The sequence below is a fragment of the Scylla paramamosain genome, chromosome 14 (genome assembly GCF_035594125.1).
Source record: "Scylla paramamosain isolate STU-SP2022 chromosome 14, ASM3559412v1, whole genome shotgun sequence".
NCBI classification, from domain to species: domain Eukaryota; kingdom Metazoa; phylum Arthropoda; class Malacostraca; order Decapoda; family Portunidae; genus Scylla; species Scylla paramamosain.
Window position 1 is genome coordinate 20,768,344 of NC_087164.1, and position 17,886 is coordinate 20,786,229.

A 17,886-nucleotide genomic window follows, 5' to 3' on the forward strand; every position below is an offset into this window, starting at 1 on the left:
GTGGTTTACATTACGCCAACAAGTAAGTAAGCATGTATGTATGTTCAACTGCTCTCTACTTTTTACCTTACGAATACTATACAATCAGGGACAGGTAATACATACATACGATCTGTTGTGCATTACCTGTATTACGCCAGAGTGCTGGAAGTGAGGGAAGTATCGGTACGCTCACTGCTCCGCGTTATGAAAATCATCTGAAATTGATAACATTCATAATTTTGAACGCCAGGAACAACGGAAGACGCTCGCAATACCTTCTGGAAGCCATTTCAGGAGCACAGCACACTTCAATTTATACGAAGCTAATCGTGGCAACATTTGAACACAGGAATTAGTGGTTCGGAAGTTTACGCCTCGGTGACTTCAATTAGGATAACCTTCCTTTTTTTCTTTTAAGCAGATATTGGATGTCTTAGGTGGCAGCACGCTAAACACAGGCCTCACTAATTAATACATAACAGTTACCGCAGTATCTCAGAGGAAGCTCCAAGGAAGCTCCCAGTCACGTGGCCAGGCGCTGGGAACTGCGACGCATCATAAGCAATAACAGGGAGGAGGATGAGAGCGGAAAAAAATCCCCCAAGCTTTCATTTACTAGAAAAGTGAGGTTTAAGTGTAATTTTTTTGATTGATTTTCTGATTCATGAGTCTCACTAACAGAGCAGTTTACATTACAGCCGCAGAGCTCGATTTCGCCTGCTTTATTTTTCTATGTTGAGTGACTATGTGAAAAAAATAGTAATCCGATGTGAACCAGGTGTTAGTCTCGAGACCCGTTAAGTTATTATGAACATGCTAATTTAGAAAGTGAAGCTATATATCTTTTTCACCATCTCAGATTTTTATTTCCTCCGATCCACATGGTGACAGGATTACAGTTGCTTGAATAGGGGAAAGAAGGATGCCGATGATTGAAAAGTGAAGACGAGACAAGGCAGTGATCTCGAAACAGTGAAGCAATGGAGCAGTGGAGATTCAACCTTTCCCCACTGCGCCACCTGCACAATGCAACAGGCGAGGGCGGCCGGCACTACGGTAGAGGACCTTTATTCTCTCAAACTCAAGGAAAGTACGTGTTTTCTTTACGTTGGTGGGCATTTTTCTATTGATTTTCGTTATGTTGAAGTTGTATGACAAATATTGGTTTAAAAGATCAATGGAGGCATCTATGAGTGTATTGTTGGTAGAGAAAATACTGGTTTGCCTGCCAGAAAAACTGCAGAAATTGTCCTGTAAATGTATCTTTTTGCGTACCTAATAGGAGAGGTATCAGATTCAGGAGCAACATATAAGGCGAAGAGATGAAATGAAAAACGAATATAATGAAGCTGGGATTGACTGTATAATGACTAATAATGACTGGAAAGACTGTATAATATAATTTCATGGCGAGTATTTATCAATGTCCTACACTGCTGATTGATGAGGGTTAGAGGTTAATAATAAATGAATGGAGATTTATTTTGATGGGCATTGTTCCGCCATTTGAAATAAACTTATGACCGCATCCTATATATCAACGAAGGTTTTTTTTTCGGTAATATTGGTTATCCCGGGAAAACCTCTAATATTGCTACACAATTATTACGTAATGTTAGGCTAATAATCCTCAGGTAGAGTCTCAGTGCTAGTCCTCCAAGGCTAAGAGATGACTGCTTGAGGTTTACTTAAGCAGTGACGAACTTCCTCGGGGTTCAGTAAAGGATGGTGAGGTGCGGATTTGAGGTAGATTTTTATTTTTTCTTTAGTTAATGGCGTTGAAAAGGATCTACTGAGGCGCGAGATTTGAAACCCTACACCCTCCTGCCTCCTCCCGCGGCACAGAGACTAAGCTGCCATCCGCTGCTCGTTACTACAGAGCTCAGTGGTCTTATCCCTTCAACCATCGGCATATTTGTGGCGGAGCGAGTGACATCGATTGGTAGTTATAATTTCAACAGTGTGCATAAAGCAGGGTGGGCAGGACTGGGAAGTGTATTTACAATGCCATTCTTAACATTATCATTGGCCTGCACGTATCACTGACATCGATCAGTGATTATATATGAATGCAGTTGCATCTAAACATCAAGTAATTATTATTATTATTCATTCAGTAGTACCAATGAGACTTAATGATTGGACGCGTATTTATTAAATTCACAGGTTACGTTCAAAGACTCATTTAGCACAACACAAAACGTTCGTCTTTGCGTTTATAGTAATGAAGTGATTGTGGGACCAGAATTCCGTCAGAAAAATGGACCTTGGGGGCGTCCACAACCTGCCTGATACACCCGCCCGACTCGTCCCCCGAGGCGTGTGCTGAACTCCTCTCCGCCTCACCTGCTTGCTCCCTCACTGCCTTCGTCATGGTACACTTTTACACCATCTCTCTCTCTCTCTCTCTCTCTCTCTCTCTCTCTCTCTCTCTCTCTCTCTCTCTCTCTCTCTCTCTCTTTGATGATTGCTGTAAAAGGCATTTTGAAATATATTCCCTTGATAGGAAACAAAGAAACTTGAGAGAATATAGTTGCATAATCACCAGCGCATTCTAATGTGTCGAGACTTCAGTATAAGCAGTGACATCTTTGGTGCTTTGAGACCTTGACTACTATCAATTATATATATATATATATATATATATATATATATATATATATATATATATATATATATATATATATATATATATATATATATATATATATATATATATATATATATATATATATATATATATATATATATATATTAAATTTTTTTTTTTTCAGAATTTTGGTTCCTGGAAAATATAGGCGGGGAGTGGCTGCGAGGAAGAGCTGCTCAAGGAAGGATGCTTTTTACACATGTTGTGCCAGGCAGCCTTGTAAGGAAGGATGCCTCAGCGTGTGAGTATCTTCCCTGAGGCAGTGATCGAGTTACGGAGAGGAGAGGGAACGTCGGTCAGGTGCTGGTTGGAGTACTTCCCGTTCTGTGCCTCGCTTATTGCCTGGGCCTGGTAAGTACATCCAAGGCTGTCTAGCAAGTCTGATCAAAAGTGGCAATGAACACATGCAAGACGCTACAAGACCTTTGATAACAAAATCTTAACGATCTAAAAGTATAAAGGTGTGAAGAAAATTTGGGATGTTAGAATAAAAAGATCTACAAGGATGTACGAGTCTTGTTGCTTGCGAGGACTACATGAAAGCTTTTAAATATAATGGGTGTAGATTAGATCTAATCAATGGTATGAATAAATCTTAATCAAATATATCTTAATATTTGTGTTCAGAAGGGTGATTGACTCGTACGTCACTGCCAACTGTATCATGACACGCTTCACTAAAATATGTGTGTGTTGGGAGTTCAAACAGCAGGGTTCATCATTTGAATACTGGTTGAACTGTGGAAATATATTCGGAATACTTTTCCGCTTTCAACATATCTCTCTCTCTCTCTCTCTCTCTCTCTCTCTCTCTCTCTCTGTCAGAGTGGGTCAGTCAGTATGGACGAGGGTGAGGAGCGAGGCTGCCGTACACTACCCGACAGCTACCTCAGCTACTGATGGCGAGCACGGGGAACAACAAGCCTGTCTCCGAGGTGTGTTCTATTCCAGTGAGACATCGTAGATACATTTATATCAAAATACTAATATATTTTTTTAAGGAAGTGGAGTTGGTTGTTGATTGATACAGTTTTCTTTATCAGTGACCGTCCTCAGTTAGCCTTCATTAAGACAGACGGAATACTGATTCGCTTAATGTTTTTAGGTTGTTGAGGTTTCGTATTCAGATATTTCTTCATCTATAGCCTTCAAACATTCATGATGAGCCCAAAGGTGTATAATGAACGTGCACACCCCTGCACCGCCACGACTCTCAGACTTACTGGTGTGAGAACTGTCGCGAATGTTTTACGCGGGCAGTAATTTAAGATTATTGGCGATTAGCTCTTGAGTGGTTTTTTACTTGTTATTGTGAAAAGCGTGAAAGGTGACCAATGAATGTCCTCGTTGCATGCTTATTTAAAAAAGAACAAAAAGCACTTTTAAAGAAGCAACCCTCAGTAGTCTTTATTGTAGTGTATTGATGCATTCACAAAGTAATTTCAACTCCTTATATTATTTAATCTTACTAGTTTCATGCCCGACGTATTGTTATCTTCCATTAGCTTTCTCATCCCTTCCTTCATCATGAAACGTGCCATCGAAATATACCTTAAAAAAAAAAAATATTACGTTCCTTAATAAATGACGAGATACAATGCTGTCAAAGGTGTGTCAGGGACTCGGATAATAAGTATATGCATTTTTTCTACGTGAGAAAGTACACATGGTAAAAGATGCAAATCAAAGTTACAAAACTGATGTAAACGATTCCCCTAAAAAAAAAAGTTAACCGAGAAACCGAGAAAGTTCCAATCGGTCTTTTCTCAGTGTCTGATATCGACTCTCAGCAAAAGAAATTAAGTTCTTCCAACTTATTATACTAAACAAGCATAAAAAAAAAATATATTCTGAGGGAAACTGTGTAAAAATCGTATTTTCTTTTGGTGCCATTTATATAAAGCGCTGATACAAGGTACTAACTAATATGCACTGAGCGATAAGTGTGAGCTGGGAGGGAATCTCGTGACTTGCAAGTGCTTTTATATTCCTGGGTGTCCACGAAAGCTTAAATGCCACTCACGATAACACCGACATGGGTAGCAAGGCAGTATTTATTAGACATGTCGGCAGTTGTCAATATGCCCAGCCCTGAATTCTTCACTGACTAGAGGAAAAAAAAAAAGTCAGGGTAGTAGGCTATGATTTAGTGACGATGTAAGACGGGCTCTCTCCATGAGACTAACCTGTTCCGTGGAGTTTGACTTGCAAGGGGTTAGGGGCTAAAGAAATAGTTCATCCACCACTCATCGACCACTTACGAGCACGACTTAGACCTCGACCAGCTTTCTCCACCCAAGGGTTCTTGCCATCTCGTGATTTCTTTGAGTACTAAAAGAGTGTAGAATACGACACTGGATAACTTGTTTAATTCAAGGCTTCGTAATTCAAAAGCAAAAACACTGGCTTTCTGCAGGGTCTACACACTAATTATTTGTTTTCCCCACCCGGTTTAGCATCAGTTATTAATTATTATTACACACGTTTTAAGAAAGCGTTTGCATATTAACACTTACTTCCCTAAACTTAAATAACAAATACCAATAACAAATACCATCCCTAAACTTTAAATAAATACCAATAACAAATACCAGACTTTACAAAATACTGAGATACATTGAAGAACGTTTCTTATAACAAGCAGTAACAAGAAAAAATTGCTTTCTCCAATATCATTTAATATACTAAACCGTAACTGTATTAGCCCACGGCAGGTCTCTACCCTCCAGGGAAGAACTGCAGAACCGCAGAAAATAGTGTTTGAACCAAAAGAAGTAGACGCTTCGATGGCAATAATGGGCCAATGGATACACAAGAAAAAAGCTAAGAACAACCAGTAATTGATTCGATACAGAGAAGGAAAAAAATAAAAACATGACGCTTCTAGGAATGGCAAGCAACTCTTAACATACTCAACCACATGTCCTTGTCATTTTTCGCAACGGCGACTCGTAACTGACGCAAGTAATTAAAATAAGTTTCCAAAGGATAAGTTTCCAAAGGTCAAGGGAACAAACATCCTTGTTAGAGACAGCTTGATAAAACATTCTTCACGGACGGAAACTGGAAAAAACGGGACGCAGAGCAAAAATTATTGCTGCTCTATGTATTACGTATGTACTCTAGTAATTTGTTGTCTTTCGTTCTTAAACTTGGAAAGGTAAGAAAAATTTTCAGGTGTCAGTCAGCGTGAGGTGATTAGATGTCTCCCGTTCGTACTTCCCATACCTCAAACAAATAAATAAATGATTGAGGTGTTATCTTTTTCAGTGTGGCAGCTGGTGTTCCAGAAAATGGCAAAGTGGTTTGCGCATTATGTTGTAATTTATTTTATACTGGCGTTGAAGCCGTCGTACATCTTCCTGCCTCCTCCGGCTCCCGAGACCCGCTGCTCGTTATTACAGAGCTCAGTGCTAAGACCATAAATTAAGAAAAATTGAATACATATACATACAGTTTGATTTCCTGTGATTCCCCTTCCTGTCTTTCGTTCTCAAACTTAAAAAGTACCTTGTTTTTTTCAGCGTGTTCCAGAAAAATGGCAAGAGCAAGAAAATAAGGTTTGCTCATCAATGATTTTTTTCATTATGCCTTTTTTTTTTCTCTTGTGAAAGCTTTTTTTTTCCCCACAACTTTGAAGAAGTATTTGTTACTTCAAAGAGTCTCTCCGGAGACAATGTAATATAATAAATAATACTTACTTTGTTACTTGAAAGAGTCTCCGGAGAACAAGGCGAAGCTTTTTTTTTCAACAAGCATAATAAAAAAAAAAAAATGTACTTGGGAAGTCCAGGACTTTATACATTGCTGCTCATTAATCGATAACACTATCAATCCACGAGTCTGACACACACTGTGTTCATTCATTAAAGTAAGTAGAAGGACGTTGTCACCGTCGTCCGCGGCCTCTTCAGTCTCCATCTCCCGCTGACGGTCCACATCTGCAAAATATATGAAAGTTTTGAAAAGTCACTATATTCATTCACAACTACTTGTAGCAAAACCACGGCGTAAATATCATATGACACTAGGAAATTGCTCCACCATTGCAAAGATATCTTCCCTATTAGTAACTAATAAAATTCCATCAAACACTTGGTAGTACTTCCTTTTAGCTCGGTGGTGTACAGTTGTGTGCAGGCAGCAGGAGCATCAAAAGGGAACCGTCTTTCAGGATGCAGCTCCATTACGTCAAGTCAGTCATAGCTCTGCAGGAGAGAATAAACTAAAAATTCTTGTCTCAGGCATTTAGCTCCTTATACTCCTGACCACAACGCCAGAGAAAGAATGGATCTCCTACATTACTAAGGCAGGAGGTGTCTGGGAGATAGCAGAAGTTTAGTGTCAGAAAAAGGGTTTCCTCCTCAGCCAGAAATTCAAGTTTATGTAATCAGTACTAAGCTGACAAGGAAGTCAAACTGGAGGAGGCATTTGAAGGTTCGGAAAAAGTTCGGTGGGGTGGGGGGAAATCCTTAGACTGGAAACCTGGTGAGGTTTTCCTCCTGTTCACTTTAATGGAAACGTGTGTAGCACATTTTAAACTTTTCATTGGTATGTGGCACAATGTTGTACGCAATTTAATTAGATCTAAACCATACCCAGAAAGTTATTGGAAGAAATATAGATCAATATGCATACAAAGTTTAAATCACATTACGTGCTCGAGATTATTTCTACACAGCAACACACTACCACCTAAAAGCACGCTCACACGAATCCCAAGTCTTGCTGCACTCATCCCTTGCTGTCAAAACGACGTAATGAAATGGCGCAAAAACTCGCGTAATCGTGCATTTGTTGTCCTCGTAAAAATTGAAACTAATTTTATATTACAGTCATTGGAGCACTTCACTTAACAAACCTGTATTTAAGGAAAAGTTTCCTTAATTAAGAGGAATTGGAGTAATCCCTATTCTTAGGGCGATTTTCTTTATAGCTCAAGTTTTTCGTCTCTGCCGCCACACGACTAAGTGCACAATCAACCTTACAAATACTCTGCTTTATTTAGAGACAAGAACAGATCCACATTTAACTGTTAAAGTTAAACTTTCGCATTTGAATCCTTTTAATCCAAAACACCGGAATGAAGGTTAGTAGGCCAAACAATAATCCGCTGTCAAATAAACAACGCTTAAATAAACAGCCAGGCTAAACACCTTCCCACTTTAACAATGCGCAGTTCATGGCTAAACCATGAACATACAAGACATGCTAAACCATGAACATACAAGACATACATTCTGAACTTAATCTCTCCCTGTGCATTCCCTTGAACATACAAAACATACATTCTGAACTTAATCTAACTCACGTATACAAGTCAAGATATGCCGGAAAAGTAGCTGGCTGCTACCTAGGGAGGTACTGTCCAGCGGTAAATGCATTCCCTTGAAAAGACGAGTGTAATCGCACGTTTACATTACAAATTCTCTACCTCCGGAAATCAGTCAAAACAATTCGTCACAAAACACCGACACTGGAAAAACCACGCAAAGACTCTCAACCTGCTCCAACAGAGCCTGTGTGATGACTGGCGAGCTTGTCTCTTGCTTGCCTCCTTGAAACATCGTATTATTCCGTTTTCTGTGGACACTGAATAGGTTTCATTAATGAGACTGTTCCGAAGCGTGAGCTAGATCCCGGAATGAAATTTAATTAAAATTCTGTACATTTACATTATATACAAACTTCAAAGCACAAAGATTTTCATTGATTACTTCAAAGATTTTCATTGATTACCTCATAAGTAATTAACTTTCAATAATGATAATTCATAGAGAAATACTTGAAGAATTACAGAAATTCCATACTTGGCTCAACCATTGCTAGCGCTACGAGGGTTTACAGATCTCGCCAATATTCCGATTTTTCCTCCTTGTATCTCACACATTTCTTGTCATATTCACAGCTTCAATGAGGCCATATGAGTTTTATGCTACTTTGTACTTAAACATAAACCCACTCCTTAACTACTTAAGAGGAAATTACGAAACCTTTGAAAAACTTTGGGATTCTCCATCGCCTCTGTACGTTCTTTTCAGCATGGTGACGTTTCGGTGGGTTATTCAGACTCGGGCCGCCTGTTAGGGGAAGACTCACGCACGATAGTATTAAGCAAACACTAAGATTTATTTGAAGGTTATTCGGTACATTATATATTTGTTTATCTTCTGTTTTTCATCTCATTTGCCAATCTTTGTTATCGTATTTTCTTCACTGTGAGTCACTTAAACACAAATGAGAGGACATGTTAAACGGCGGTAGTTAAGTTAGATGTGTTACTGCTGGCAAGTCTAGTTATGGTGCTTGTTTAGTGTTCTTATTTGTACTTTGCTGTTTAGTCTACAGGTGAGGGAAAAAAGCCAAGCGAGAACATCAAACTCACATCAGTATCTATAAAGCCATTAATTTTTAGATACCACCATCTCAACTCTCAAACTCAGAGGTGGAATTATCAAGTTCATACAAAGTCGTGAACTATTTCACCGAGACAGCAAAAAATGGCTCGAAAAACAAATGCCGTTCTGTATTTTATCAAGCTGTGAATTTTTTTCCATGAATGAATGACCGTTTGGTATGTATGAGACTTGTACCTGTCACGAGCAGCTACCAAGCTTCGTAATGAATAATACTAAGGATGCTGTTATTGGCAACACATGCACCTAAGTGTTAGTTAAAAAGAAATTGGCTATCGAAGACTGGCGTGATTAGCAACGCCACCGCTATTCCCACCTGATCAACCTGTAGTTTATAGTTCCACCTTTCTCTCTTTCCAAACCACACGACCAACTGACTCATCACTCTCACTTGGGAGCTCAAACTAGGAGACTGCCAAACCTCCGGGGCTTAATTTGCCGCCTCAGCAATTCTAAGATTGAGACTTCTCCGATGTAGATAGTAAGAAATTAATCCATAAAACGGTCACACTTCTGGAGACCGTGTACAGAGCGGCAAATCAACATAATAGCCCCAAAAATATGGTGTTTGAAACGTGTGTATGATCTTTCTTGTCTTTTAGTAATGACTCTGTTTAGCTTTGACTCTGCGACCTCGTATAAAATAGCTTGTAAATTAAAAGATAACACTTTGCATAAATGAGGAATTAAAAGTTGAATTAGCTAGCTTATATTGTGCACTGTTTAAATATATGTAATGTCCTTCATGAAAATTAGATAGTAAACATGACTTCTTTTAAGGAAATCAGCCAATGTTTTCATAGCCATAGGCGATATACTGTTTTTTTTTTTTTTCCCTGAGCACGCACACACACACAAACACACACAGGCAAGGGGCGTCACCCTGCTCAGCGGCTCTCAGTCCGGTCGTGTCTTGTCGGCCGTTGTAAATGCTATTTTTTTGCGTTAATTATTTGTTTTCATATGAACAAGTCTGCAGTCGGCAAATAAGACAATAAGAAAATAGAAAATTATTATCAGGCAAGTGCAGTCAAGACGTTTCTACGATAAATAATACTTCTACAACGTCACAAAGACTTTCTTGTTATAATCCCATGAACACCTTCGTAATAAAAGTGTATGTTCATCATTAGCGGAACACTTCATCCACAGCTTCGGTGATACATAAATATAAACTCAATGCAGCAAAATAGTGTAACGAAGCGAAAGTGCAAAGATAAAAATGCTGGACGGGGCACCTGACCGACCAAGCTCCGCGGATTCCCTCACATGGAGGCAGTACCCAGGCCACCACCGCCACCAGCCCTACCACCACCACCACCTGGCAGGCCCTGTGCATCTCTTCTCCAACCATGCCATCACACCAGGACCGCAGCCGCTACCTCCTGACGGAAACTCAATAAAATAATAGTGTATGCGTTTTATTTTCATGCGATCAGATAACCAGAATCGTACTTGCTGGCTTATCATGTAATACAAATTCTACCGGAAAAATGAAGTGCGTTTTCCCTAAAAAGTCACATTCTTGTACTTGACCCCCAAAAAACACTTCTCATATATCCTCATGAAATTCTTCAATAGATCAGGACTCTTAACACGATCATGACAGTTATTAAAAAAACCCAGCCTGGGTTCTTTATAATTACACACGGCTGGAAATAATTTTAAAAAGATACTGTTTTTAACTATTAATTTAGCAAGTGAGTAAGAAAAACCGAAGGCTGGAAAGTCGACGAAGAGAGAGAGAGAGAGAGAGAGAGAGAGAGAGAGAGAGAGAGAGAGAGAGAGAGAGAGAGAGACAGACAATACAAGAACAATGTAAGCACCGAAGGAGGACAATTTGTGAAGATAACACGTTGGATTAAGGAAAATCAGTAAGAGTAATGATCTGTTTATGTGAGAGAGAGAGAGAGAGAGAGAGAGAGAGAGAGAGAGAGAGAGAGAGAGAATATATTTAATATGTAAAAGACAGGGAATTTGAAAGAAAAAAAAAGTACATAGTGAAGACAACAAAAGACTGGAAAAAAGACGAATATCACGTACTTATCTGAATAATATCTGACTTGTTGTTTTTTGTACGTATGTGAACATTAAGAAAAATATTTACTCTATCATGTAAAGTAAAATAGAACGATTTCAATTTTATTTAAACGATACATTGCAAAAAGGAAAACACACACACACACACACACACACACACACACACACACACACACACACACACACACACACACACACACACACACACACACACACACACCGAAAAATTAACCCAATACTCAAAAGAAACACCAATCATTAAAAAAGTAATATACATTTATCTTTCTCGCTCAGAATTTAACCTAACGTACAGTAATGGAGAGAAATAACTCATAACTGATGCAACTTAACCACTGCAACACAACGTACAAGGGCAACACTAATCATCCCTGCCATTATATAGTCCGGAGCACAACGCAACACAACATTACACATACAAACAGATTCCTTTCATTGAACACACGTGATCTAACACAACGCAACATCTGACAACACATCTTAGCACACCTTGCCAAGAATACTGTCCCCACAACATATTTGGCACAACACCAAGTAAAGTAGCGCAATACAATTTTTCCTCATTCTCCCAATCTAAATTTTGCAGTTTCTCTCTCTCTCTCTCTCTCTCTCTCTCTCTCTCTCTCTCTCTCTCTCTCTCTCTCTCTCTCTCTCTCTCTCTCTCTCTTACTCCTTCCTGCTCTGGTGTAATTTTTACCATTCCTTCTCCACCCATGATTACACTTTAAATCAAGATAAGAGTCCACTTAAACCAGCACTAAACCACGTCGCTATGACCGGTTTAAGGCTCCTCCACCGGCCTTAATAACTATCTCTCATACGGATCTCCGAAGGCTGTCCGCTTAAGGGAGAAAAAACACGTAATTGGTTCGGAATAATAAACTAAAACGACTGTAATTATACGCGTTATTATAAAAGCAGGACGTGGGCCGCCGCCTGCTGTATGTTGTGTGTTGTTATTGTGTGATTCTCAAAGGCCTCCTAGTTTGTGTCCCGCCAGTGTGTTCTGCTCTTCTGCCGCTCGAGATTTCATGTAAAAGGCGACGTGCTTCCCTGCCTCGTTATACTCCTACCCCTGCCTGCCTTCTTGCCTGCCTTCTTGCTCGCCTGCCTGCCTGCCTCACTCACTGACCCCTGGCACAATGCTCTCCTGCATCATGTAATGCTGTCTTACGTGCTTCACTTCTGGTACAGTGACCTAACCAGCTTCCCCCACCCTGCATGACGCCGCCCTCCTCCTCCCTTTCTCCTGGTACGGTTATGTCATTGCTTCCTCTCATCTGGTTACGATTCCTGTTTGATTATGCCTGTTTTTGGTACGGTTTTCTTGTGTGGCACCTTTCTGGCACGGTGTTCGACCCTCCCCCCTTCCAGGTCCTCATCTGGTGTGGTAGTTCGCTGCCCGGTGCATCTCCAGCGCGCGAGGTTCTCCCATGCTTGGTTCATCAATAAATACCCACAATCTGATGGTCGCCTTTCCTCGACACAGCCGGGCGGAGCTGTGGAGCGTGAGGTTGGTCACTCATAAAACAATTTCGTTGCACTCACTGTTCTTTTTTTTTTTTATCCCTCCCTCCTTTGTGTGTGTAATAGTGCGTGCGGCTGTGTATTCGCTCTTTGTGTACTTGTGTAATTTTGCTCCGCGTATCGGTACAATTGTCGGCCGTCCAGTAAGTGAAGTTCGACTCTGGGTATCGTGTGTGATTGTCTTTTGTACTTCGTGTGTGTGTGTGTGTGTGTGTGTGTGTGTGTGTGTGTTTCCATGCCATGCGTACCGTATAATAATTATCGTAAGGGGTCATGCCTTGAAGTCCACTTACGGGATACGAACACCTGTGCATGTTTACCTAATGAAAGCAGGTGTTGGGCCATGTGTCTTTCCTCTTACTCACAGGTGCAAACCAACTGTGAGGAAAAATAAGCTAAATGTTCCTTTGCAAGCGGGCTAAATGAGACGGAAGAAAGCAGGTGATGCCGCTTAATTTTCTCCACATGTTTTTTTTGTCCCTCCTTCCTTAAAGCGACATTATGCAAACATTGAGATCATTTCTTTTGTTCTGTGTATCCAACATGTAGGGCAGAGAGAGAGAGAGAGAGAGAGAGAGAGAGAGAGAGAGAGAGAGTCATTGATCCATTCTAATAATTAGCTAGTCAGTCAGTCTGTCTGTCTATCTGTGTATGTATTTTTCCATCAGGTAGGCAAGCAGTCAGGCAGGAAGGAAGGAAGAGGGTCAGTCAGTCAGTTTGTCAGTCAGTCAGCCAAGTCAAGCCAGTCAATCACAGGTGCTAATAAGAAGGTCTAATAAGAAGGTAGATAGACGGAGAGGGAGAAGAAGAAGAAACACATGGACTATCATACAGATAGAAACAAATAAATGAGTAATACCTGAGCACGCCAAGAGTCATCAGGTTCTTCGGCCTCCTCTGCTCCTACCACGCGGTCCCTCACACTCACACGGTCCTGTCTACGTACGAGAGAAGAAAAAAAATATTGAGATAAGAGCTCTTTATAAGGAGCACTTGCCTATCAGGGGTGTAATCAGTGTTGCAAGGCGTTACACTTTTGTCATGTGATTTTATATGATCCCCAAGTAGCAATTACACCGGAGAGAAGTTACTTGAGAATCATTTTGGATTCCTTGGCAACATTATGCAAGGAAGACAAGTAAGATTTTTTCACCTTAAGCAGCACACGCACTGGAGGCAAATTTTACCCTCTGATTATAGTGTCCTTCTGCGGTGTTTTAAATCAATGAACTTTCTACTGACTGAAATCAATCAATCACTATTATTTTGATTCATTATATTAGAGTATCGTAAGCTTCCTTGTTCATAATACACACGTTCCGAGACAAAACAACTACGCCGGAATAACAGCCATTTCCGCGCCATATAATGACTGTTAGAGAAAGAAATACACAGGAAGGTGATGGAGAGGAGGACGCAAGGCTAAGTGGAAGATGTGAGGTGATTCTACTTCGAGGTTAGAGCGGAAGGGCGATAATACGGAGGGTGATGAAACAGGTAACCACAATAACGACAGTGGTAATAAAACTAGAATTGGTTCATACCTATGGATGGTAATTGATTGTTATGATGACATGAGGTAAAACTAGAATTGGTGATGATGCTACTAATGAATTATTATGGTGAAATGTAAGACTAAAAATATTCCACTTTTCGTAAACATTCTTTCGTATTAGTTCGTCTCATCTGCGCCGGGACAGTCGACATACAACTGGTCTGCTTGTTAGGAGGGAGATTGGTGTATCAATTCATACCCAAGGAAAACTAGTGACCACAGTGTCGCGGTCGGCTGCGTTTCAAAGGTCGTTTTTTTCAACTTGCAGTGACGGAGTGAGGCAAACAAATATGATTGTAAACATCTCCGTATGGAAAACATACGGGAGGAAGGTGCGCACGCCAGCACTGACACACACACACACACACACACACACACGTCAAAAACTCACTTCATCATTCTAATCTATAAACATCAAGGATATTCTCTATTAATGAATTACTTATGAACATTTAAAACTCAAGTCCACCAAGCAACATCTCCACAAACCAATCACATCTACGTAACACCCCTTCAGAAACAACACCGGTCTACCAGTACTGCCAAGGACAACACACCTCTATAGATAAGAACATTACAGTTATTACACAGATACTCTTTACGTGATGTATAGTGGGTAAACTCCTCCCAGCAACACCCCGCCATTACCATCATCCTTCGCAGTTTCTTTCAATAACAGACTCCCAGCGCCAGGTACTTCTTAACCCTTAATGTGTCAGTTCCGTTCGGCTACACAGGTGCCTAGCGGGGGGAGGCGGCCATGCACAGGTGTGTGACGCGCGCCAAAGCGCTCGCGTGTGCCAGGTGATGCGTGAGACGTGTGTTGGCGTAGATGTGTTTTTCGCTTGGAACTTAGAGATGCCTGCGAGCGTCAACCGAGACAATGAGATGCTTATACAGTGCTTTTAGCAAACTAGGAATCACAGACTTAAATTTGCAAAGTAGGAGGCACATTTTTGCTTGATTTATTTATTCTTTTTTTTTTCCATGGCCTTCCCAAACTTTAATTTCTTGTATACGATTCTCTCTCTCTCTCTCTCTCTCTCTCTCTCTCTCTCTCTCTCTCTCTCTCTCTCTCTCTCTCTCTCTCTCTTGTGCGTTTTTTAACTTCTGTTGCGAGTAGTTTTAAATCCGTAGAGTTCTATGACTTACTTTCAAGTGAATTCAACTTCATTTATTGTCGTGACTTGTGAGTATTCAAAAGGTCTAATTTGTGTTCGTGCAATCTTTCAGCATTAGCTCACTTTCACGTAGATTTGGATTCATATGTCAGGCTTTGGGAGACAATGCGTAGTGGCCTCGATACCAGAAACACAGAAAGGTGGCGTCTTCATTCCATTTCATGTAGAGATCAACAATATCTGCTTTCTCCCTCGTGTACTGACAGACTCCGTTCACCCGAGCTTCAAACGAGTCTTCTTTATAGTGTGAGACTGATAGGCATCACTGAATATGCTGCATCCTGTTAGCATATTAGATATAAAATGCCACGTTAATACAGATAAATGCCGGTGCAGATTTAATATAGACTGTTGTTCACATTTTTTTTTCAGCAGGTGGGAATGATAAATAATCAATAATGTTGTTATTATGTTATTACTTGGATGAGTTAATATTATAATTATTACGAAAATTTACCATGATAAAAAGCAGCCCTGCTGGAGAGACGCTTTGCAGATTCAAACAAGGCGCACGTCCACATATGCGGCAGACCACCCAGCCTCGCCCGCGCCCAGGCATCCCGCGCCCACATTACGTATGACATGAATGCAGCGCCTCCTTCATGCCTCTGTCAGGAATTTTTTTCTAGTGTCTCATCCTCAACTTGAAAGTTTACCAAGCATGTACAATTAAAAAGCATTATCTTAAGTTTTGGTTTTCTTCTCTTCATAACAATTTTCCAAGTTTTGTATATTTAAACGGTGAGTATGTTTTGTGATTCATTAAGGAGGAAAACGTCATCTGCTAATCTGAACTTCCCTAAAGAACCTGCTTAAGTCTATATTATTTAATAGAAAACGACAACCTTTATTGAGATCTTTGTTTTTTCCTTCTTCTTAAGTAATAATTTGCGATAATGACCAAATAGATATCGTATTATAATCAAAAAGTACAAATAATCCCGAAGTATTTTACATTGTACTAGGCAACCATATGTAGCAATGCAGGATAAGATACCTTGAAGAGAGCTAACAAAGAATGTGCTGCTCACAAAAAAAAAAAGAAAACTGTTAGAGCAAGGGCGCCGCTCAGCACAGACTGGCGCGCTAAACTCGCTCTGTCCCTTGACGGTATAATTTTTTGATGATAACTTCTGGCAGAGGCGAAATTTCTTTATTTACAGTTATCTTCATTATAGCTTACCGACCATTTCGTGTTGAATGGTGTTACCTTTATCTTTAAATTCAGCCTCATTAACGTGAAGACGCGAGACGGGCAGACAGACACTCTAGGTAATACACTACATGAAAGCTTTGTCTCAGGATATTTTAAAGAATGCTAACACACTAGCGGAGACTCTTACAATCATCATGTTCTACCTGCCTCCACAACTCGGCTTTTATAGAGCTATGTTGTTTTAACTTTGTGAATGCAGGGAAGGATTTTTTTGGCCATGAACAAGGCACGTATTAAGCGTACACTTTTATTCTAAATACTTTATTCTTGTTTGTGACAGTTTTATTCATCTTTTAGAGAGAAAAGCTGTTAATGTCAAGTGTACCAACAATTTCTTAATAATCAATGGACAAGAACTCTCTGATTTGCTCTTTATTAGCTTACCTCTTTCATTTCTAGGATAGACGTAAATCTACTGCCTATCCTAAAGGTCGCAGGCCCACGATTCATTCGCTGAATATGTCAGTCACCCAAGAAAGTCAATTTCACACACACACACACACACACACACACACACACACACACAATCGTCCCATTCCATTGTATCTGGTCATTCGCCAGCCCACCACATCACGGCCACACTCCCAGGCTCCCACCGCCCCGCCCCATGCACGTCTAGCAGCACCACGCGTTCCACAGCCTCCAATATCCCGCCCCAGCCTCCCATCCCCCTCCCACACACACCACACACACACACACACACACACCTGACATTACAGAGGACAGTCTCCCTCGTGCCACCTCCACAAGCAAGGCCTCAAGACGCGCCGCTTGAGCTATCGCGGGGACACGTGGTAATTTTAGTCTCATAAACAAAGAATGAATGCCGGGTCCCAGGTGTGGCTACTCCGACCTTAATGCGTGTCCTCGCTGTTTAAGGCCGCAGGACACCCTCTCTGTGTACCTTGGCCAAAGGGTCTCTTATTTTTTTTTTTTTTTTTTTGGTTATTCATTTCTTCACCACCTCTCTTTTTTTCTTCCCTTTCCTCTTCCCTCTCCCAGACTGACTTACCGACCTGTAATTCTCTAAACAAGGTGATTGGGCCGAGTTCGCGTGAAACCAATTTTTCCAATGAGCTGAGGAGCAACAGAAACGAGTCTTCTAATGTTGCAAATGAGAAGACCAAGTCGGAATCGAAAGTGATTTAGTGTTTTTTGCTCCCTCTAACTCTTTCCCTTTTTCGGTTTTTTTGCTACGGGCGGCCACAGTTACACGGACAATTGGAGAATCACGCCAGAGTTCAGGAGAGTAACAAAACAAATTGTTCCCTGATGACTGTTGATATTTGGAAGTGGTGTTG

The 17,886-nt window shown here is 40.6% G+C and overlaps 3 long non-coding RNA genes across 4 annotated transcripts in view; 1 reads left to right on the top strand and 2 right to left on the bottom strand.

The window, feature by feature from the left end:
- The first annotated feature begins 874 nt into the window (after positions 1–874).
- On the top strand, positions 875–6,077 carry LOC135106996 (uncharacterized). 2 transcript variants are annotated; one of them, XR_010271538.1, is made up of 5 exons: positions 875–1,072; positions 1,752–1,924; positions 2,205–2,357; positions 2,757–2,983; positions 3,458–6,077. It is a non-coding gene; the product is annotated as an uncharacterized LOC135106996 (long non-coding RNA). The 2 variants fall into 2 exon arrangements; XR_010271539.1 differs by lacking the exon at positions 1,752–1,924.
- A 335-nt stretch (positions 6,078–6,412) lies between these two features.
- LOC135106995 (uncharacterized) lies at positions 6,413–8,177 on the bottom strand. Its single transcript, XR_010271537.1, has 2 exons — positions 8,067–8,177; positions 6,413–6,840 (listed from the first exon to the last, which is right to left on the bottom strand). It is a non-coding gene; the product is annotated as an uncharacterized LOC135106995 (long non-coding RNA).
- A 3,214-nt stretch (positions 8,178–11,391) lies between these two features.
- LOC135106997 (uncharacterized) overlaps positions 11,392–17,886 on the bottom strand; it is a 44,890-nt gene continuing 38,395 nt past the window's right edge. Inside the window, exons 4-5 of the long non-coding RNA XR_010271540.1 lie at positions 13,493–13,571; positions 11,392–12,605 (exon numbers count right to left, since the gene is read on the bottom strand). This is a non-coding gene — a long non-coding RNA (uncharacterized LOC135106997). The remainder of the gene's footprint in view (positions 12,606–13,492; positions 13,572–17,886) is intronic.